Consider the following 24,461-nt stretch of genomic DNA (forward strand, 5'->3'; position numbering starts at 1 on the left):
AATTTTTTTTTATTTTTTTTTAAAAATTTTTATTTTGCAATACAATTAAGTTCTACATACAGGCACAGATTCCCTTGTTCTCCCCGCTCCCGCCCCCCTCACCTTCCCCCCATTCCGCCCCCCATTCCAATCTCCTCCAGGGCAAAGCCTTCCCCACAGACTGAGATCAACCTGGTGGACTCAGTCCAGGTAGGTCCAGTCCCCTCCTCCCAGGCCGAGCCAAGCGACCCTGCATAGGCCCCAGGTTTCAAACAGCCAACTCATGCAATGAGCACAGGACCCAGTGCCACTGCCTGGATGCCTCCCAAACAGATCAGGCCAATCAACTGTCTCACCCACTCAGAGGGCCTGATCCAGTTGGTGACCCCTCAGCCATTGGTTCATATTTCATGTGTTTCCGTTTGTTTGGCTATTTGTCTCTGTGCTTTATCCGACCTTGGTCTCAACAATTCTCTCTCATATAAACCCTCCTCATTCTTGCTAATTGGACTTCCAGAGATCCACCTGGGGCCTAGTCATGGATCTCTGCATCCAGATCCCTCAGTAGTTGGATGAGGTTTCTAGCACGACAATTAGGGTGTTTGGCCATCCCATCACCAGAGTAGGTCAATTCGGACTGTATCTCGACCATTGCCAGCAGTCTGTTGTGGGGGTATCTTTGTGGATTTCTGTGGGCCTCTCTAGCACTTTGTTTCTTCCTATTCTCATGTGATCTTCATTTACCATGGTCTCCTATTCCTTGTTCTCCCTCTCTGTTGTTGATCCAGCTGGGATCTCCCACTCACCCAAGCTCTCTTTCCCTCGACCCTCGCCCTTTACTACCCCCACTCATGTCCAGGCTGTTCATGTAGATCTCATTCCATTTCTCTGTCATTGGGCGATCCCTGTGTCTTTCTTGGGGTCCTGTTTTCCAGGTAGCCTGCCTGGTGATGTGAGTAGCAGTCCAGTCATCCTTGTTCCACATCTAGTATCCTGTTATGAGTGAGTACATACCATGTTTGTCTTTCTGAGTCTGGGATACCTCACTCAGGATGATTTTTTCTAGGTCCATCCATTTGTCTGCAAACCTCATGATGTCATTGTTTTTCTCTGCTGAGTAGTATTCCATTGTGCATATGTACCACATTTTGTTTATCCATTCTTCAGTTGAAGGGCATCTAGGTTGTTTCCATGTTCTGGCTATTACAAACAATGCTGATATGAACATAGCTGAACAAGTGCTCTTGTGGTGTGGTTGAGCATTCCTTGGGTATATGCCCAAGAGTGGTATAGCTGGATCTTGGGGGAGATGGATTCCCAATTTTCTAAGAAAGCGCCATATTGATTTCCAAAGTGGTTGTACAAGCTTGCATTCCCACCAGCAGTGGAGGAGAGTTCCCCTAGCTCCACATCCTCTCCAGCATAAGGTGTCTTCAGTGTTTTTGATCTTAGCCATTCTGACAGGCATAAGGTGGTATCTCAGAGTTGTTTTGATTTGCATTTCCCTGATGATTAGGGATGTTGAGCAATTCCTTAAATGTCTTTCAGCCATTTGAGTTTCCTCTGTTGAGAATTCTCTGTTTAGTTCTATAGCCCATTTCTTAATTGGAGTTTTGGGCATTTTGATATCTAATTTCTTGAGTTCCTTATATATTCTGGATATCAGTCCTCTGTCAGATGTGGGATTGGTGAATATCTTTTCCCATTCTGTAGGCTGTCGCTTTGCTTTGTTGACCGTATCCTTTGCCCTACAAAAGCTTCTCAGTTTCAAGAGGTCCCATTGATTGATTGTTTCTCTCAGTGTCTGTGCTACTGGTGTTCTATTTAGAAAGTGGTCTCCTATGCCAATGCGTTCAAGACTACTTCCTACTTTCTCTTCTAGCAGGTTCAGAGTAGCTGGGTTTATGTTGAGGTCCTTGATCCACTTGGACTTAAGTTTTGTGCACGGTGATAGAGATGGATCTATTTGCAGCCTTCTCCATGTTGATATCCAGTTTTGCCAGCACCATTTGTTGAAGATGCTTTCTTTTTTCCATTGTGCACTTTTGGCTTCTTTGTCAAAAATTATTTGTTCATAGGTGTGTGGATTAATGTCAGGGTCTTCAATTCGATTCCATTGGTCCACATGTCGGTTTTTATGCCAGTACCAAGCTGTTTTTATTACTGTAGCTCTATAGTACAGCTTGAAGTCAGGGATCGTGATGCCTCCAGAGGTTGTTTTATTGTACAGGATTCTTTTGGCTATCCTGGGTTTTTTGTTTTTCCATATGAAGTTGAGTATTATTCTTCCCAGGTCTGTGAAGAATTGTGTTGGTATTTTGATGGGGATTGCATTGAATCTGTAGATTGCTTTTGGTAAGATTGCCATTTTTACTATGTTAGTTCTGCCTATCCATGAGCATGGGAGATCTTTCCATTTTCTGACATCTTCTTCAATTTCTTTTTTCAGGGACTTAAAGTTCTTGTCATATAGGTCCTTCACTTGCTTGGTTAGTGTTACCCCAAGGTATTTTATGTCATTTATGGCTATAGTAAAGGGTGATGTATCTCTGATTTCCTTCTCCGTTTTTTTGTTCATTGTATATAGGAGGGCTACTGATTTTTTTTTTTAGTTGATCTTGTATCCTGCTATGTTGCTGAAGGTGTTTATAAGTTGTATCAGTTCCTTGGTGGAATCTTTGGGGTTGCTCAAGTATACTATCATGTCATCTGCAAATAGGGAAAGCTTGACTTCTTCCTTTCCAATTTGTATCCCCTTAATCTCCTTATGTTGTCTTATTGCTCTGGCTAGAACTTCAAGTACTATATTGAATAAGTATGGGGAGAGCAGACAGCCTTGCCTCGTTCCTGATTTTAGTGGAATTGCTTTGAGTTTCTCTCCATTTAATTTGATGTTGGCTGTTGGCTTGGTGTAATTGCCTTTATTATGTTTAGATATGTTCCCTGTATTCCTGATCGCTCCAAGACCTTTATCATGAAGGGGTGTTGGATTTTGTCAAATGCCTTTTCAGCATCTAGTGAGATGATCATGTGGTTTTTTTCATTGAGTTTGTTTATATGGTGTATCACATTGACAGACTTTCGTATGTTGAACCATCCTTGCATCCCTGGAATGAATCCTACTTGATCATGGTGGATAATTGTTTTGATGTGTTCTTGGAGTCTGTTTGCCAGTATTTTATGAGTATTTTTGCATCAATGTTCATGAGGGAGATTGGTCTGTAGTTCTCTTTCTTTGTTGTATTTTTGTTTAGTTTGGGAATCAGGGTAATTGTAGCCTCATAGAAGGAGTTTGGTAATGTTCCTTCTGTTTCTATTGTATGGAACAATTTAGAGAGTACTGGTATTAACTCTTCTTTGAAGATCTGGTAGAATTCTGCACTGAAACCATCTGGTCCTGGGCTTTTTTTGGTTGGGAGACTTTTAATGACTGTTTCTATTTCGTTAGGGGTTATTGGACTATTTAAATAGTTTATCTGGTCTTGATTTAATTTAGGTATGTGGTAACTATCCAGAAAATTATCCATTTCTTTTAGGTTTTCCAGTTTTGTGGAATAGAGGTTTTTGAAGTATGACCTGATGATTCTCTGGATTTCCTCAATGTCTGTTGTTATGTCCCCCTTTTCATTTCTGATTTTGTTGATTTGGATGCTCTCTCTCTGTCTTTTGGTTAGTTTGGATAAGGGCTTGTCTATCTTGTTGATTTTCTCAAAGAACCAACTCTTTGTTTCATTAATTTTTTGTATTGTTCTCTTTGTTTCTATTTTATTGATTTCAGCTCTCACTTTGATAATTTCCTGGCATCTATTTTTCCTGGGAGACTTTGCTTCTTCCTGTTCTAGAACTTTCAGGTGTGCTGTTAAGTCACTAGTGTGAGATTTCTCCAGCTTATTTATGTGGGCGTTTAGTGCTATGAATTTCCCTCTTAGTACTGCTTTCATAGTGTCCCATAGGTTTGGATATGTGGTGTCTTCTTTTTCATTGATCTCTAGGAAGTCTTTAATTTCTTTCTTTATTTCTTCCTTAACCCATTAGTGATTCAGGTGGGTATTGTTCAGTTTCCATGAGATTGTAGGTTTTCTGTAGTTTTTGTTGTTGTTGAAATCCAACTTTAGAGCATGGTGGTCTGATAGAACACAGGAGGTTATTCCAATTGTTTTGTATCTGTTTAGATTTGTTTTGTGACCAAGTATGTGGTCGATTTTAGAGAAGGTTCCATGGGGTGCTGAGAAGAAGGTATATTCTTTTTTGTTTGGATGGAATGTTCTGTAGATATCGATTAAGTCCATTTGAGTCATGACATCAGTTAAGTCCTTTATTTCTCTGTTAAGTTTCGATTTGGGGGATCTGTCCAGTGGTGAAAGTGGGGTGTTGAGGTCTCCCACTATTAATGTGTGGGGTTTTATATGTGATTTAAGCTTTAATAATGTTTCTTTTACATATGTGGGTGCCCTTGTGTTTGGGGCATAAATGTTCAGAATTGAGACTTCATCTTGGTGGATCTTTCCTGTGATGAGTATGTAGTGCCCTTCTTGATCTCTTTTGATTGATTTTAGTTTGAAGTCTATCTTGTTGGATATCAGGATGGCTACACCCGCTTGTTTCTTAAGACCGTTTGATTGGAAAGTCTTTTCCCAGCCTTTTATTTTTAGGTAGTGTCTATCTTTGAATTTGAGATGTGTTTCTTGTATGCAGCAGAAAGATGGGTCCTGCTTTCATATCCATTCTGTAAGCCTATGTCTTTTTATAGGTGAATTAAGTCCATTGATATTGAGGGATATTAATGTCCAGTGATTGTTCATTCCTGTTATTTTTTGGTGGTGATGTGTGTGTACTTTTCTTCGTTGGGGTTTACTGCTGTGGCTTTATCTATTGCCTGCATTTTCGAGGGTGTATCTGACTTCCTTAGGTTGGAATTTTCCTTCTAGTGCTTTCTGTAGGGCTGGGTTTGTGGATAAATATTGTTTAAATCTAAATCTGGCTTTGTCATGGAATGTGTTGTTCACTCCATCTATGATGATTGAAAGTTTTGCTGGGTATATTAGTCTAGGCTGACATCCATGGTCTCTTAGTGTCTGCATTACATCTGTCCAGGACCTTCTGGCTTTCAAAGTCTCCATTGAGAAATCGGGTGTTATTCTGATAGGTTTGCCTTTATATGTCACTTGGCCTTTTTCCTTTGCTGCTCTTAATATTCTTTCTTTATTCTGTACGTTTAATTGTTTAATTATTATGTGGCGAGGGGACTTTTTTGGGGGGTCTAGTCTGTTTGGTGTTCTATAGGCTTCCTGTATCTTCATAGGCATTTCCTTCTTTAAGTTGGGAAAGTTTTCTTCTATGATCTTGTTGAATATATTTTCTGTGCCCTTGAGTTGGTATTCTTCTCCTTCTTCTACCCCTATTATTCGTAGGTTTGGTCTTTTCATGGTGTCCCAAATTTCTTGGACATTTTGGTTCATGACTTTGTTGACTTTAGTGTTTTCTTTGACTGATGAATCTATTTCTTCTATTGTATCTTCAACGCTAGAGATTCTCTCTTCCATCTCTTGCATTCTGTTGATCATACTTGCATCTGAAGTTCCCAATCGTTTTCTCAGATTTTCTATTTCCAGCATTCCCTCTGTTTGTGTCTTCTTCATTTTTTCTATTTCCCTTTTCAGGTCTTGGACTGTTTCCTTCATTTGTTTCATTGATTTTTCTTGATTTTCTTTCAGTATTTTATTGTTCTCTTCCAGGACTTTTTTGATTTCTTCTAATTTGTTTGCCCTTTCCTCTAGTTGTTTACAGCGTTCTTCACATTTTTTTGTCTTTTCCTCTACATGAGCCTCTAGCTTCTTCATGATGACATTCATAAGGCTATTTTCTTCTGCTTCTTCCAATTTTTGATGTTCAGGTCTAGGTGTTGGAGGAGGGCTAGGGCCTGGTGATGGTGTATTGCTATTCATTTTGTTGTATGTGTTTCTGCCTTGACGTCTGCCCATCTCCTTGTGGTTCGTTTTTGGCCTTATCCGCACACTTGGTTCAGACAGAGCTGACAGATTCAGGAAGTCTCTCTCTCTTGTCCAGATGGGAGCTCTCTGTGCTTCAGAAGGGAAGTCCGGGGCAAGATGGGAGCTGGGACCTGGGGGCCGGCCTCTAAGTCTCAGGAAGAGGCTTGGGGCTCAGGCGGTTGGGGGTGGGGGCAGGGCGTGGAGAATGCAGGGTCTGCCAGGGGTCTTGGAGAAGGGGATCCTTCCCGGTGGGGCTAGAAGGGAACCTGCCCGGTGAGCAGAACCTGGGGCCAAGTTGGGCAGGTCTTCCCTGGAGTGGCTGGTGCCCAGGGATGGGGTCTGGTACAAGCTAGGGCACTCACCTGTGCTTCAGAAGGGAAGTCTGGGAATAATCAAATATTTTTAAATTAAAATTTGTTTTTAAATAAAAAATATTAAGAAGGAAGTGAGAAGTTTATATTGCATTATCTGTTATGTCCTGTAATATTCTTTGATGTTCAACAATTTATTTATATTTTTATTCCTAATAGTATATGTAGGTATAATTCATTGTTTTAATTACTATCTGTGTTTTATTGAATGAATATTAAATTTATATATTTTTTATTCCTGGAAAATTAGGCTCATTCACATTTCCATAATTATGTACAATATAATAACAAACATTAAACTTTTTTGTGTGTAGTAAACTTCATTGATGGTGTTCAAGAGAGTAGGGATCCCTAAGCCCCTCCTTTTTCTGGGGTTCTGGGATAGAAACTGTGAGAAAGATGATCAGTGTTGAGGGTTGAGTTGGTACAGGGACCTAGTCCAGGACCTCTCTAGCTCTTGTGTTCTTACTGGGGTAGGTGGTGCAGGTCTTCTTCTTCTGCCTCAGAGACCATGTAGGCCATGAGTTCCACTGACCTGTTACTGTAGCTGTATTGATTATCATACCAAGAAATGACCTTTACAAAGTTTACATTGAGAGCACTGCCAGCCCGAGTATCATAGATCAAAGTGTAGGTATCACTGTTAAAGTTGCAGAAGACAACCTGGTTCTCAGTGTAGCCTACAAGGTCCTTAATGAGCCCTTGGATGCCTGCATCACCATCTTCTTGATATCATCATATACTTGGCAGTTTTCTTCAGGTGACATGTCAGAGCCATGTCAGACACATTGTGGATAGAAACACAAAATGGCATGCAAGTGAGCTTCTGGTTGAGTTCTGGGATGACCTTTCCCACACCCTTGTCAGCACCAGTGGATGCAGGGATGATGTTCTATGCCATGACACCACAGCTTCCCAGAAGGACCAATCACAGTTTCCTGGGTGGCAGTAATGTCATGGACTGTCATCATGAGTCCTTCCCCAGTGCCAAAATTGTCATGGATGATGTGGTCAGAGGGACAAAGTAGTTGGTGCTGCAGGAACCATTGTTGACAATCTTGAGTGAATTGTCATACTTCCCATAATCCACATCCATCACAAACATGAAAGCATCAGCAGAAGGGGCAGAGATGATGACCCTTTGGGCCCCACCTTCCAAGTGGACTCCAGGCCTCTCTACTGGTGAAGACACCAGTAAACTTCACAACATAGTGTCTATCAGCATCATCCCATCTAATGTGGGCAGGCTTTTGCTCCTGGAAGATGGGGAGAGCCTTCCCATTGATAACAAGCTTCCAGTTCTCAGTCTTGACTGTGTATATATATGAGAGTTTCTAAAGCTATATATGAATATTTTGAACTCACCTAAGTATCATCAAACTGAATAGCTACAAAAGTAATTACTACAACTATTACAATAACACTAGGTACTTATAGTACCACCTGTATATGTGGTGATATTTTATTTGTGCTCTAACAAATAAAGCTTGCCCTAGGGATCAGAGGAAAAAGTCAGCCACCATATTTAACATAGAAATTAGGCAGTGGTAGCACATGCTTTAGTCCTAGCATTTGGGAGGCAGAGAGTCATCAGGATCTCTGTGAGTTCAAAGCCAAACTGGGACCAGAGCCTGGCTTGGTGGCACATGCCTTTAATCCCAGTACTAATTAACCATAGAGATCTGCAGGGTCTGTACAGACAGGAAGTGACAGAGCTGATCAGAAAGAGCTAGTGATGTTGCTGGGTGAAGAGAAGAAGTAAGTTGGCAGGACACAGAAAGGTATGTAGGCATGAGTATACAGGAAGTAACTCTCTCTTGGGCTGAAGATTTCCTAGCAGTAAGAACTTGTGGCTGTGGCTTATTCTATTCCTTTGAACTCTCAGCTTTCATCCCAATATCTGGCTCCAGGTTTTTTATTATAAGACTTTTTACAATTCTTGTTACATGTGTATTTTGAGATCACATTATCTTCTTATGTCTGTTTTGAAAAATACTTTCCATTTAATTTTTGTTAAACCGATGAGAGTGAAATAGTATCTGTAATACATTCTTTTCATTTAAACCTTAACAATAACAGAAATAGAATCTTAGAATTATATTCTCCAGATACCACCACATCATAACCTCACCATCTAATTACTTTTATCATTAAAATCTTAGAATACAAACTAATTTTTTGTTAACCTGTCAATATGAATGGATCTTAAGATTTTCCTGAGGAAAGGCAGAATTCCACACATGGAACACATTCTTGTTCCTCACTCTCTTTTATAAACTCTGCTCTTTATGTTCTTATGTTGTAAATTCTCACATCATGTATTCAGCCTCATTTTCTATGATTTCTGTATTTGTTCTTAAAGCTACAATTATTTTATACTTCTTATAATTTTTTAAAATGTGATTTCAGTTAAAAAAGAACAAGGGCATCATCTTTAGGGGGTTGTAGGTAGAATACCATGATTTGAATGTCAATGAACTCTCTCCTTCTTCAGGGCTCATATGATAGATGTTTTCTCTTCTGGGTGGTGCGCTTTAGAAAATTCTGTTTAAGTTTTAACAAGTAAATCTTTGAAGATGGTCCTCAGTATATTGGGGATATGGTCTCAAATGTCGGGTTGGAGAAATGGCTCAGTGTTGAAGAGCAGTGTGTACTGCTCTTGAAAAGGACCTTGGTTCATTTCTAAGTGTGTAAAGCAATGTACAACAACCTGTAACTCAATATTGAGGGTAATCTAATGCCCTCTTCTCTGCATTGCAGGTGCATTCACTCACTTACACAAGCCCCCACAATTTTCATTAATCTTTTTAAAAAGAAGATATACAGATGTAAAATATGTATGGGAAAGTATTCATGATATCCATTAAAAGTCAAAATTAAAAGGAACACAATGAAATGCTATAATATAGAATATATATTAGACTATAACATAAAATATAAAAACAACTGTCCATTAGAATATAAAAACACTGATGGCACCAACTTGTGCAAAGCAGGAGAAGCAAGAATGCCCATATGCTATGGATGATATAAAAAATAAACTACTCAGGAACTTATAAAGCCAGGCAAAATTTCCTAAAAGTACAAAAAGAGGCTTATCATAAAACACAATAGCTAAGTTATTTAGAATTCATAAAATTAATGTAAACTCACACCTCATATATATCTTTTAAAAAGCATCTTAGCTGAAGGTCATGACAGAGCACTTACATAGCACATTTAAGGCCCCAGAATCAATCATTAGCACCTCTCAAGCAATATAAACAAAAGCTTGCAATACTGAGTTTCTTTTCCATATCTAGAAGTGTACAAAATGTTCCTTGTAGGTAAGTGAATGAGGGAAGAGTGGAAAATCCATACAAAGTGAATCATTAATCATCATTAACAATAAACGGCCCGCTATGAGAAGACATGGAAGGGGCCTAAATGAAATCTGAATGAAGTCAATCTAATAGAGCCCCATGCTAGATCAAAGCAATAAAACAAAGTATTGGAAGACATAAATCTACAGTGAAAGAAAATAGTAATTGCCAGGAGCAATTGCTGGAAATGAGAGAATACAAAATTATTTTAGAGCATCAAAACTATCCTGCAGGAAATTCTAATGACAGGTAAATGATGTTCTTCTTTATGTGTATGATTATACAATGGGTGGTTTAAAAATTCAACAATTAAATGAAGGGATAATCACCTTAGCTGGGATTGATATAATATCAACTATCATTTTGATAATTCTTGTTTTATCCCTAAAAATTTGGTTGACATGAGTGCCAAGATACAGCCCTTAGAAAAAGTTACTAGAGAAACTATTGGCATTTTGACTGATAAGTTGCAAGTCTTAGAAAAAGTTACTAACACAGATAATAGAGATATTCAGACAAAGACAGAGATTTAAAGGAGAACCAACCTCACCATTACATTATAAAATTAGAGAGGAACAGTCTAAGGTTATTAAACTACCAACCTTAATTTATTCCACCATCTTAGTGGAACAACTCCCAAATGACAGGTATTCCCAAGCTATATAAGAGCTGACTGGATTCCTGTGGAAATGTTAGATTAGAGGAGATTTAAGGAAGTGATAGTCTCATATAGTATGCACTCACCTCTTGTAAAGCAGCTGTTAAATTTATGGTCAGCTAGTAATGGAATTGTCCCACAACACTGAAGAGACTTGATTACAGCTGTATTGGATTGTGGTCCTCTATTACAGTGAAGGACCTGGTGGAAAGATGAAGCTAGGACCATTGAACAATGAAGTTAGAGGTATGGAAATCTCCCAAGGATAGCTTCTTGCAGAGGAAGACTATACTAATGTACAAAGACAGTCTCAATATGATGACCACACCCTGACTTTTTGCCCTGCAGCAGCACTGAATGCTAGGGAAAGAATTGAAGAAGTTAGAAAGAGAAATGTGTCATTTACTAAAGGACCCAAAAGAAAGCTTGACTGATCTTTTACAAAGACTAACTTCAGTTGTAAATATAATGATACAAAATTAAGAAGCTAGACAAATAGTACGTGTATCTTTGGCTTTTGACAATGCTACTTCCCAGTGCACAAGGTTAATTAGGCTTTCAAAGGCAAGATCAGCACCCATAGAAGAATGGATCCAAATTACAGTCAATATTGACTCTTTCAACCATGGTGATGGTTGAATAGGACAGATGATTTCTGAAGGTTTGAGAAAAATAAAGATGAAAGCTATTTTAATTGTGCCAAACAAGGTCAATAAAAAGGGAGTGTAGACAAGGCTTTCCTAGAAACAATATTCTAATCTAAAAAGAAGGCCCGCCGGCGGTAGTGGCGCATGCCTTTAATCCCAGCACTTGGGAGGCAGAGCCAGGCAGATCTCTGTGAGTTCGAGGCCAGCCTGGGCTACCAAGTGAGTTTCAGGAGAGGCGCAAAGCTACACAGAGAAACCCTGTCTCGAAAAACCAAAAATAAAAATAAAATAAAAATAAAATAAAAAATAAAAAAATAAAAAGAAGGCCCTTGTCTTCTGGACTATGCAGAATGTGCTGCAAAAGCTGTTATTGCATTGCAGATAAACAAGGGAGAGTCAAGGTAACTCTTTACCATCAGGAAACAACTTCGGAGAGTCTCTTGTAGGCCCCCATATCAAATTTGGTTCAGTCATTGCCTGTTACCATGGGGGAAATTCTTCCCCACAGCAATTAAAGGGCCTAATGCCTATTGTAGAAAATCATGCTGCTCTGGGTGATAGAACAACTTTAGAAGATAAAACAAAAAATTCAAGAGAAATTATAACGTAAATATTTTGGCAAACTTCTATAAATGATCAATGACCAAAGTTAAAAATATGACATTGTACAGGAGAAGTAAAGCTATAGATACCATCAAAATTGATAAAGACTATATTTGAACATGAGAGACCTCTTGATTAGAAGAAATGATAGTTCCTCAAATAGTGTGATCATTCAATCGAAACTAACTTGTAAGACTACCAAATCCTTTTCATTTGATCAGTTATAACTTGCCAAAATGGAAACTCCCCATTGTTAGTTTGGGGCAGTGTGGTGATATTTTATTTGTGCTGAAATGTGATTTTATTTGTATATCAATAAATAGAGTTTGCCTGGAGATCAGAGATCAAATAATCAGCCATAAACAGAAGTCAGGCAGTGGTAGCACATGCATGTCCTTAATCCAATCACATGCCAGGCAGAGTCTCAAGGTGGTCAAGGACACAGCAACTCGTGATGAAACATGCCTTTATTTCCAGTACCAACCATAGAAACCTGGAGGTCTGTGTAGGTAGGCAGTGATGTGGAAGTGATGTGCCTGGGCTTGGAGAAAGTGAGAAGGAAGAACAGGAAGGCTATAAAAGCACAGGTTGTACAGGAAGAGTGCTGTGGGATGTTCTGTATGGCAAATGTGTTGCTGATTAGTCAATAAATAAAACACTGATTGACCATTGGCTAGGCAGGAAGTATAGGCGGGACAAGGAGGAGAATAAAGCTGGGAAGTGGAAGGCTGAGTCAGAGAGACACTGCCAGCCGCCATGATGACAAACAGCATGTGAAGATGCCGGTAAGCCATGAGCCATGTGGCAAGGTATGGATTAATGAAAATGGATTAATTTAAGCTGTAAGAACAGTTAGCAAGAAGCCTGCCACGGCCATACAGTTTGTAAGCAATATAAGTCTCTGTGTTTACTTGATCGGGTCTGAGTGGCTGTGGGACTGGTGGGTGATAGAGATTTGTCCTGACTGTGGGCCAGGCAGGAAAACTCTAGCTACAAACTCTAGTCTCTCTCTGTGGAAGCTACTGCATGGTGGTAAGCTAAGGCTACTCATGGCTATTAGCTATTTCTCTGATCTCTTTAGCTATTACCCCTGTATTTGGCTCTGTGTTTCTTATTTAATAAGACTATTTAGAAATTCATCTACATTTGGTGCCTACGTGGCAAGAATATTTTGCACAACAGCCATTGGAAGTGATAAGTAAAAAATTTCCTAAATCTATAATGTATGAGTATATGGATGATATTTTACTAGCTGACTCAAATGCAGATACTTTAGAAAGAATGTTTCAAGAAGAAAAGAAAATTTTGCCTTGCTGGGGATTACAAATTGCTCCTGAAAAGATACAATGAGGAGATTCTAATAATTATTTAGGATATAAAATAGGTCTACAAAAAATTAGACCCCAAAGGTGCAAATTAGAAGAGATTGATTATGGAGTCTTAATGACTTTCATAGATTATTTGAAGACATTTCCTATCTATGAACTATTGCTGTGGTAAAAATTATGAACTGAGTAATTTGTTTACAACCTTAGAAGGTGACAAGGACAAGTCCAAGAGAATTATCACCCAATTTAAAAAAATGGGCTACAGAGAATTCTCAACAGAAGAATCTCAAATGGCTGAAAGACATTTAAGGAATTGCTCAAGATCCTTAGTCATCAGGGAAATGCAAATCAAAACAACTCTGAGATACCATGTTACACCTGTCAGAATGGCTAAGATCAAAAACACTGAAGACAACTTATGTTGGAGAGGATGTGGAGCAGCGGAATACTCCTTCACTGTTGGTAGGAATGCAAACATGTACAATCACTCTGGAAATCAGTATGGTGGTTTCTCAGAAAATTGGGAATAAGTCTTCCTCAAGACCCAGTTATATCATTCTTGGACATATACCCAAAGAATGTTCAATCTTACCACAAGGACACATGCTCAACTATGTTCATATCAGCATTATTCATAATACCCAGAACCTGGAAACAACCTAGATGCCCCTCAACTGAAGAATGGATAAAGAAAATATGGCACATATACACAATGGAGTACTACTCAGCAGTAAAAAATAATGATATCATGAAATTTGCAGGCAAATGGGTGCAACTAGAAAATATCATCTTGAGTGAGGTAACCTAGACTAAGAAGGACAAACATAGTATGTACTCACTCATAAGTGGATACTAAATGGGAGGGAAGGGATGGCCAGACTGCAATCCACAACTCCAGAGAGGCTAGCTAACAGGAAAAGCCCCTAGGAGGGACACATGGATGACCCTGTGAAGGAGAACTAGATGAGATCTACATGAGTGGACTGGGTGTGGGGGGTGGCAGAGGGTGAGGAGTGGGGGATGAGAACATAGGGAAATGGGAGGGCCAAGCTGGAACAGGGACAGATTGGGAGGGCAGGGAGGAAGATACCATGATAGAGGAGAACATCATGGGAATAGGAAGACGCAGGGTGCTGGGGAGGATTCTCAGGAATCCACAGGGTTGACCCCACCTGGGTCTGCTGGCAGTAGTCCAGAGGGTGCCTGGACAGGTCTACTCTGGTGACCAGCCTAGCAAATAACCTAGCTGTCATCATAGAGCCTTTGTCCAGTGACAGATGGAGGCAGATACAGAGACCCATGGTCAGGTACCAGGCTGAGTTCCGGGAATCCAATTGATGAGAGAGAGAGGAGAGATACTGCAGGCGAGGGACTTTGAGATCATGATGGTAGGATGTGCAGAGATGACTGGCCATACCAGTGGAAACCCATGAACTGTGGACTAATGGCTGTGGAGCCCCCATGGGACTGGACTAGGCCCTCTGGACACGGAAGACAGTTGTTTGGCTTGAACTGTTTGGGGGGCAACCAGACAGGGACATCGGGATCTGTCCCTGGTGCATGGGCAGGCTTCTGGGAATCTGGTGCCTGTGGTGTGACACCTTGCATAGCCTTGTGCAGTGGGGCTTGGACTTCCCTAGACTCAATGTGCTGGGCTCTGCTGACTCCCCATGGGAGACCTCGATTTGGGGGATGTCGGGATGCGGAGTGGCTTGGGAAAGAGGGCTGGAGGGTGGAAGAAGGGAGGAGGGGGCATCTGTGGATAGCATGAGGAGTGAGTAGAAAATTTCTTAATAAAGAAAAAAGAAAAAAAGAAAATGATGTACGTATATTTCTAATTTTGTTCAAGATATTGTGCTTACACAGTTCATTTAACAATGTAATGCAATTTGCTAATCCTTGAATGTTATTATTACCAACTATTTGGATATAAAGAAATGAAAGTTAGTAATTACGTATTACAATCGAACTTGTAGTCATATCAGGTATGTTTTCAAGGTCAAGCAGAGATATATTTGATAGATCATCTTCAAATCCTTCAGATACACAGAATATGCCACTTAGAATGTTTTAATAACTTGGAATTTTTTTTATGACTTTGAGACATGTCTGCTTCTGGCATCTACTTCAGAGAAGATATGGGTATTGAAGAAATTGCATGTGGTGTGAACTTTCATTATGGCAAAAATTAGCCACTGGCAACAAATTGCCCTACCATTGACTGTTGACAAACAGGACAAAATGGACAGACAGGACATGAAACAGAGGACTCCTGATTCTTGCCAAGACAAGTGTGGTTGTGGTTTTAGCAATAGGAATCCTCTGAGGCCAGGATAATATGACACCATCTCTGAAGTGGCCTATGCAATCTGGAAAAGGTACAGTGTCCCTTTCTTTGAAGGCAGCTTAATAGGTAGTGGACTGATGGCTTCTGATGTGCAGTGGAACAGCAGCTGAAACAGTTATTCTTGAAAGAGTAACTAGGAGGATGGAGTCTAAAATCTCAATAGTAATAAAAGAGATGAAGCCACCCACAAGCCAAGAAAAGTGGACAGCTGAATTAAAAAAAAAAACAACAATTTCCAGAATTTAAAATCCTGAATCATGACAGGACATTGGTGGAATTCAGGTTTATCTGGTACATGGACTACAGGCACCTAATGTGAGGTTGAACTGTAGGCCTTGTGTACACCCTACTTCACAAATGAGTCTGTCAGATACACTAAGTCTATAGGCTAAAGATGATGCCCCAAAGTTATGGAGAAACCTTGGGTGACTATCCATGCAGCTGGCTGTTTTGAAAACTCACATTTTTTTTTGGAAGTCGCTTGTTTGTACTTCCTGTTTTATTAGGCAATATTATTTCCTTCCTGGGTTTCTGATGGAGTTGAAGATTAGATAGTTATAGTTATAGTTTTCCTTGTTAAGAAATTCAGAAAAGAAACTCACTAAAGAGGTGTAAGTGTATAAATTTGAAAGACATTATAAGATAGTTTTCTGTTAGCAATATAAGTTAAGATAGAAATTTATTCAGGTACATTACCTACCAAAATAGGATAGACATGGAATGTTTTCTCTGAGTTTGTCAAATGCAAATGGATTAGACATTGTTGAGGTATTTATTGCTAGTATATATTGTATATAGTTATTGTACTTTTTGTATATAGTTTTTCTTATATTAGTTATAACTTTTTTCTTTTTATTAGAATAAAAAGGGGAAATGTGGTGATATTTTATTTGTACTGAAATGCAATTTATTTGTATGTTAATAAGTAAAGTTTGCCTGGAGATCAGAGATCAAATAGTCAGCCATAAATAGAAATCAGGTGGTGGTAGCACAAGCCCTTAATCTGATCACATGGCAGGCAGAGTCTCTGGGTGGTCAAGGACACAGCCAAGCCTGGTGACACATGCCTTTATTTCCAGTACCAACCATAGAGACCTGGAGGTCTGTATAGACAGGCAGTGATGAGGATGTAATGTGGCTGGACTTAGAGCCAATGAGATGGCATAACAGGAAGGCAATAAAGGTTATACAGGAAGAGTCTCTCTCCATGGAAGCTACTGCATGGTGGTAAGCTAAGGCTAGTCATGGCTATTCGCTATTTCTCTGATCTCTTTGGCTAATACCCCTGTTCTCTGTTTCTTATTTAATAAAACTATTTAGAAATTCGTCTACAGGACCTGGTTTTGTTTTTGCCTTTCCAGGATAATAAAGGCATCCATCTAAGGAATCTGAAGACCACTGGACAAATGAGACATCTGAAGCAAAATGTTGAATTATCCAGAGAAAATACCCCAAGAATAAGATTAAATTGGCCTATTGGTATATCCCATTTCCAATAGGATAAAATTTCATAAATCTTCCCAAATATTTGTTTCTGCTGTTCTCTACAAACACATGAATCAAATGGTCTTTTATAGTCCCAGTTCAATTAAAAATTAAAACTGGCTTTGGAGTTGGAGCATGGCTCTCTCCTTCTCTATAGCCAAGCATGCTTGTTAAAAGAAAAATCCAAAATCTATGTCTCCTGTCAGAAGAGCTACCTGATATGTGACAGAAAGAAAACCATCCTATTGCTACTAATCTCATGATCCTTTGCTTTTATTTTGACTCTTTAAAACTTTTCTTAAGGTATAAATATTATCTAAATATTTATAAAATTAATATGCATATATTTTAAACTTTTTGTTATGATATTAATAGTCACATAGTATACTAATTCTAGAAGAAGTCTTCATATAGTTTCCTGTTTAAGATTTTAGGTTTGAGTCTCTATCAGGTAACTAGGAACTAAGTTTTTGTACTCTAGATGTACATAACAAATTATGGTCCTTTACCCTCTTTGAGATCTGCTGCATATGACTTTTGAAATTTTAAGTTGTCTACAGTGACCCATGCCTAACAGTGACCTTTGAAGTATCCAAGAGGAGGATGGAGCTCCAGAACGATGATTCTACCTGGATTTTTGTAACACCACTAAGCTGACAAACACCATCCAAAGATAAGCTTTGGACTACAAATTGCTCAGGACAATTTCAAGGTAGCTAGCTGAGATGTTCCAGCATCACAGACTAGTCTAGACAGGAAGTGAGATAATCTCTACACATTCCCATTACAGAGAATGAACAACAAATGATACAGCTTCCGTTCCCAGGACTTGACAATTACCTCATTTTTTTTTCAGGATCATCTAAAGATGCTATCATCCCCAGACAGCATGAAGTAGTTTAGAGAACATGATATCCATATTCCCAAAAGGTGGGGTGGACAGTTTTTGGTCGTTCAGTGGGTTATGGATACTTGTCATTGTTTATGGGGGTTGGTTTCAAATTGTTATTGATAGTGGTCAGGAAAAAAGCTAAACAAAGGAGATTAGATTCAGGGATCTCATTCTAAAATGCAAAAGGGGGAATTTAGACAGGATAAATGGATAGATTTATATTTTTAAACTAAAAAGAAATTATTAGTATTAAATACTTTATATTGGTAAGGATTTTTGTATATTGACACAAATTTAAGATTACTTTTTTTTAAATTTTTTTTTACCTTTAATGTCATAATAGCAGGTTAATTTTTCTTTTTAATTTTTATTTTGCAATACAATTCAGTTCTACATATCAGCCACGGATTCCCTTGTTCTTCCCCCTCCTACCCCCTCACCGGCCCCCCCAGCCCGCCCCCCAATCTCATCTCCTCCAGGGCAAAACCTTCCCCGCAGACTGAGATCAACCTGGTAGACTCAGTCCAGGTAGGTCTAGTCCCCTCCTCCCAGGCTGAGCCAAGCGACCCTGCATAAGCCCCAGGTTTCAAACAGCCAACTCATGCAATGAGCACAGGACCCAGTCCCACTGTCTGGATGCCTCCCAAACAGATCAGGCCAATCAACTTGTCTCACCCACTCAGAGGGCCTGATCCAGTTGGTGACCCCTCAGCCATTGGTTCATAGTTCATGAGTTTCCATTTCTTTGGCTATTTGTCCCTGTGCTTTATCCAACCTTGGTCTCAACAATTCTCACTCATATAAACCCTCCTCATTCTCGCTAATTGGACTCCCAGAGATCCACCCAGGGCCTAGTCATGGATCTCTGCATCCAGATCCCTCAGTAGTTGGATGAGGTTTCTAGCACGACAATTAGGGTGTTTGGCCATCCCATCACCAGAGTAGGTCAGTTCGGGCTGTATCTCGACCATTGCCAGCAGTCTGTTGTGGGAGTATCTTTGTGGATTTCTGTGGGCCTCTCTAGCACTTTGTTTCTTCCTATTCTCATGTGGTCTTCATTTACCATGGTCTCCTATTCCTTGTTCTCCCTCTCTGTTGTTGATCCAGCTTGGATCTCCCGCTCCCCCAAGCTCTCTTTCCCTCAACCCTCGCCTTTCACTACCCCCACTCATGTCCAGGCTGTTCATGTAGATCTCATTCCATTTCTCTGTCATTGGGCGATCCCCGTGTCTTTCTTGGGGTCCTGTTTTCCAGGTAGCCTCCCTGGTGATGTGAGTAGCAGTCCAGTCATCCTTGTTCCACATCTAGCATCCTGCTATGAGTGAGTACATACCATGTTTGCCTTTCTGAGTCTGGGTTACCTCACTCAGGATGATTTTTTCTAGATTCATCCATTCTGCAAACCTCATAATGTCATTGTTTTTCTCTGCTGAGTAGTATTCCATTGTGTATATGTACCACATTTTGTTTATCCATTCTTCAGTTGAAGGGCATCTAGGTTGTTTCCATGTTCTGGCTATTACAAACAATGCTGATATGAACATAGCTGAACAAGTGCTCTTGTGGTGTGCTTGAGCATTCCTTGGCTATATGCCCAACAGTGGTATAGCTGGATCTTGGGGGAGATGGATTCCCAATTTTCTAAGAAAGCGTCATATTGATTTCCAAAGTGGTTGTACAAGCTTGCATTCCCACCAGCAGTGGAGGAGAGTTCCCCTAGCTCCACATCCTCTCCAGCATAAGGTGTCTTCAGTGTTTTTGATCTTAGCCATTCTGACAGGTGTAAGGTGGTATCTCAGAGTTGTTTTGATTTGCATTTCCCTGGTGATTAGAGATGTTGAGCAATTCCTTAAATGTCTTTCAGCCATTTGAGTTTCCTCTGTTGAGAATTCTCTGTTTAGTTCTATAGCCCATTTCTTAATTGGACTGTTGGGCATTTTGATGTCTAATTTCTTGAGTTCCTTATATATTCTGGATATCAGTCCTCTGTCAGATGTGGGGTTGGTGAAGATCTTTTCCCATTCTGTAGGCTGTTGCTTTGCCTTGTTGACCATATCCTTTGCTCTACAAATCTTCTTAGTTTCAAGAGGTCCCATTGATTGATTGTTTCTCTCAGTGTCTGTGCTACTGGTGTTCAATTTAGGAAGTGGTCTCCTATGCCAATGCATTCAAGACTACTTCCTACTTTCTCTTCTAGCAGGTTCAGAGTAGCTGGATTTATGTTGAGGTCCTTGATCCACTTGGACTTAAGTTTTGTGCACGGTGATAGATATGGATCTATTTGCAGCCTTCTACATGTTGATATCCAGTTTTGCCAGCACCATTTGTTGAAGATGCTTTCTTCTTTCCATTATGCACTTTTGGCTTCTTTGTCAAAAATTATATGTTCATAGGTGTTCAGATTGATATCATGGTCTTCAATTCGATTCCATTGGTCCACATGTAGGTTTTTATGCCAGTACCAAGCTGTTTTTATTACTGTAGCTCTATAGTACAGCTTGAAGTCAGGGATCGTGATGCCTCCAGAGGTTGTGTTATTGTACAGGATTCTTTTGGCTATCCTGGGTTTTTTGTTTTTCCATATGAAGTTGAGTATTATTCTTTCCAGGTCTGTGAAGAATTGTGTTGGTATTTTGATGGGGATTGCATTGAATCCATAGATTGCTTTTGGTAAGATTGCCATTTTTACTATGTTAGTCCTGCCTATCCATGAGCATGGGAGATCTTTCCATTTTCTGACATCTTCTTCAATTTCTTTTTTCAGGGACTTAAAGTTCTTGTCATATAGGTCCTTCACTTGCTTGGTTAGTGTTACCCCAAGGTATTTTATGTCATTTGTGGCTATAGTAAAGGGTGATATATCTCTGATTTCCTTCTCTGCTTCTTTGTCCATTGTATATAGGAGGGCTACTGATTTTTTGAGTTGATCTTGTATCCTGCTATGTTGCTGAAGGTGTTTATAAGTTGTATCAGTTCCTTGGTGGAATCTTTGGGGTTGCTCAAGTATACTATCATGTCATCTGCAAATAGGGAAAGCTTGACTTCTTCCTTTCCAATTTGTATCCCCTTAATCTCCTTATGTTGTCTTATTGCTCTGGCTAGAACTTCAAGTACTATATTGAATAAGTATGAGGAGAGCGGACAGCCTTGCCTTGTTCCTGATTTTAGTGGAATTGCTTTGAGTTTCTCTCCATTTAATTTGATGTTGGCTGTTGGCTTGGTGTAAATTGCCTTTATTATGTTTAGGTATGTTCCCTGTATTCCTGATCGCTCCAAGACCTTTATCATGAAGGGGTGTTGGATTTTGTCAAATGCCTTTTCAGCATCTAGTGAGATGATCATGTGGTTTTTTTTCTTTGAGTTTGTTTATATGGTTATCACATTGACAGACTTTCGTATGTTGAACAATCCTTGCATCCCTGGAATGAATCTTACTTGATCATGGTGGATAATTGTTTTGATGTATTCTTGGAGTCTGTTTGCCAGTATTTTATTGAGTATTTTTGCATCAATGTTCATGAGGGAGATTGGTCTGTAGTTCTCTTTCTTTGTTGTATTCTTGTTTGGTTTAGGAATCAGGGTAATTGTAGCCTCATAGAAGGAGTTTGGTAATGTTCCTTCTGTTTCTATTGTGTGGAACAATTTAGAGAGTATTGGTATTAACTCTTCTTTGAAGACCTGGTAGAATTCTGCACTGAAACAATCTGGTCCTGGCTTTTTTTGGTTGGGAGACTTTTAATGACTGTTTCTATTTCATTAGGGGCTATTGGACTATTTAAATAGTTTATCTGGTCTTGATTTAATTTAGGTATGTGGTACCTATCCAGAAAATTATCCATTTCTTTTAGTTTTTCCAGTTTTGTGGAATAGAGGTTTTTGAAGTATGACCTGATGATTCTCTGGATTTCCTCAAAGTCTGTTGTTATGTCTCCCTTTTCATTTCTGATTTTGTTGATTTGGATGCTCTCTCTCTGTCTTTTGGTTAGTTTGGATAAGGGCTTGTCTATCTTGTTGATTTTCTCAAAGAACCAACTCATTGTTTCATTAATTTTTTGTATTGTTCTCTTTGTTTCTATTTTATTGATTTCAGCTCTCACTTTGATAATTTCCTGGCGTCTATTTTTCCTGGGAGACTTAGCTTCTTCTTGTTCTAGAGCTTTCAGGTGTGCTGTTAAGTCACTAGTTTGAGATTTCTCCAGCTTATTTATGTGGGCATTTAGTGCTATGAATTTCCCTCTTAGTACTGCTTTCATAGTGTCCCATAGGTTTGGATATGTGGTGTCTTCATTTTCGTTGATCTCTAGGAAGTCTTTAATTTCTTTCTTTATTTTTTCCTTAACCCATTGGTGATTCAGTTGGGTATTATTCAGTTTCCATGAGATTGTAGGTTTTCTGTAGTGTTTGTTGTTGTTGAAATCCAACTTTAGATCATGGTGGTCTGATAGAACACAGGAGGTTATTCTAATTGTTTTGTATCTGTTTAGATTTGTTTTGTGGCCAAGTATGTGGTCGATTTTAGAGAAGGTTCCATGGGGTGCTGAGAAGAAGGTATATTCTTTTTTGTTAGGATGGAATGTTCTGTAGATATCGATTAAGTCCATTTGAGTCATGACATCAATTAAGTCCTTTATTTCTCTGTTAAATTTCCATTTGGGAGATCTGTCCAGTGGTGAAAGTGGGGTGTTGAGGTCTCCCACTATTAATGTGTGGGGTTTTATATGTGATTTAAGCTTTAATAATGTTTCTTTTACATATGTGGTTGCCCTTGTGTTTAGGGCATAAATATTCAGAATTGAGACTTCATCTTGGTGGATCTTTCCTGTGATGAGTATGTAATGCCCTTCTTGATCTCTTTTGATTGATTTTAGTTTGAAGTCTATCTTGCTGGATATCAGGATGGCTACACCCGCTTGTTTCTTAAGACTGTTTGATTGGAAAGTCTTTTCCCAGCCTTTTATTTTTTAGGTAGTGACTATCTTTGAATTTGAGATGTGTTTCTTGTATGCAGCAGAAAGATGGGTCCTGCTTTCATATCCACTCTGTAAGCCTATGTCTTTTTATAGGTGAATTAAGTCCATTGATATTGAGGGATATTAATGACCAGTGATTGTTCATTCCTTTTATTTTTTGGTGGTGATGTGTGTGTACTTCTCTTTGTTGGGGTTTACTGCTGTGGCTTTATCTATTACCTGTGTTTTCGAGGGTGTATCTGACTTCCTTAGGTTGGAATTTTCCTTCCAGTGCTTTCTGTAGGGCTGGGTTTGTGGATAAATATTGTTTAAATCTGGCTTTGTCATGGAATGTCTTGTTCACTCCATCTATGATGATTGAAAGTTTTGCTGGATATATTAGTGTAGGCTGACATCCATGGTCTCTTAGTGTCTGCATTACATCTGTCCAGGTCCTTCTGGCTTTCAAAGTCTCCATTGAGAAATCGGGTGTTATTCTGATAGGTTTGCCTTTTTATGTCACTTGGCCTTTTTCCTTTGCTGCTCTTAATATTCTTTCTTTATTCTGTACATTTAATTGTTTAATTATTATGTGGTGAGGGGACTTTTTTGGGGGGTCTAGTCTGTTTGGTGTTCTATAGGCTTCCATGTATCTTCATAGGCATTTCCTTCTTTAAGTTGGGAAAGTTTTCTTCTATGATCTTGTTGAATATATTTTCTGTGCCCTTGAGTTGGTATTCTTCTCCTTCTTCTACCCCTATTATTCTTAGGTTTGGTCTTTTCATGGTGTCCCAAATTTCTTGGACATTTTGGTTCATGACTTTTTTGGCTTTAGTGTTTTCTTTGACTGATGAATCTATTTCTTCTACTGTATCTTCAATGCTAGAGATCCTCTCTTCCATCTCTTGCATTCTGATGATTATACTCGCATCTGAAGTTCCCAATCATTTTCTCAGATTTTCTATTTCCAGCATGTATATATGTTTCTACTTTTGTTTAAGGTATTTTTTGTGTATTGATACAAATTTAAAGTTATTGTAGTCATCACATACTGTACATATTTTCTACTCTTGTTCTAGGTATTGTATCTCTATATCCCATTTAGAAATGTAATGTAAATTTCTAGTCCTTGAAAGTTATTATTAAAAAGTATTTAGGGTAATAAAGAAATGTAGGTTACTAGTGACTCACCTGTTGCATTCAAACTTGTAGTCATGTTATGTATTTGTTTAAGGTCAAACAAAGATACAGTTTAGATAGACAGGTGGTCTTCAAATACTTCAGAGTTCTAAAAATTGTAGTATTTAAAATGTTTTGATTACATAAGATTCTTCTTTGTGATAATGAGAATGTCTGCTCCTGGCAGAACCAATCTATTTCAGAGAAGATGATGGACATCAAAGAAATTCCATATGGAGTTAACTATTTTGTTGCAGAAGTTAACCACAGGGCAAGAAAGTGCCCTTGTCTTAACTGCTGACAGTATGCTGTCCAAATTTGACAAGCAGGGCACAAAAAAATGACTGCCGAACCTTGTCAAGACAAGGTGGGACAGTCCTCCAAAAATTCTGCTTTACAGAAAAGTCTGTCAGAAATCCTAGGCCTTCAGGCTGAAGAGGGATGACTCAACATTACAGTGGAACCTTGGGCGACTGTCTAGGCAGCCAGATATTTCTAATTTTTTAGTTTTGAAAGATGTGCTCTGCACTTTCTGTTACTCAAGTAATGTTATATCCTTCTCAGATTTATGATGGAGTTGAAGACTAGATAGTTATAGTTTTCCTTGTTAACAAATTCAGAAAAAAAACTCACAAAAGAGGTATAAATTGCATAAGGTTGATAAACATGAA

General features: G+C 39.0%; 1 pseudogene; it reads right to left on the reverse strand.

Moving 5' to 3' along the window:
• Positions 1–6,805: 6,805 nt before the first annotated feature.
• On the reverse strand, positions 6,806–23,827 carry LOC131920952 (glyceraldehyde-3-phosphate dehydrogenase-like; annotated as a pseudogene).
• Between the last annotated feature and the right edge of the window lie 634 nt (positions 23,828–24,461).

Source organism: Peromyscus eremicus, chromosome 1 (assembly GCF_949786415.1).
Source record: "Peromyscus eremicus chromosome 1, PerEre_H2_v1, whole genome shotgun sequence".
Lineage (NCBI taxonomy): Eukaryota > Metazoa > Chordata > Mammalia > Rodentia > Cricetidae > Peromyscus > Peromyscus eremicus.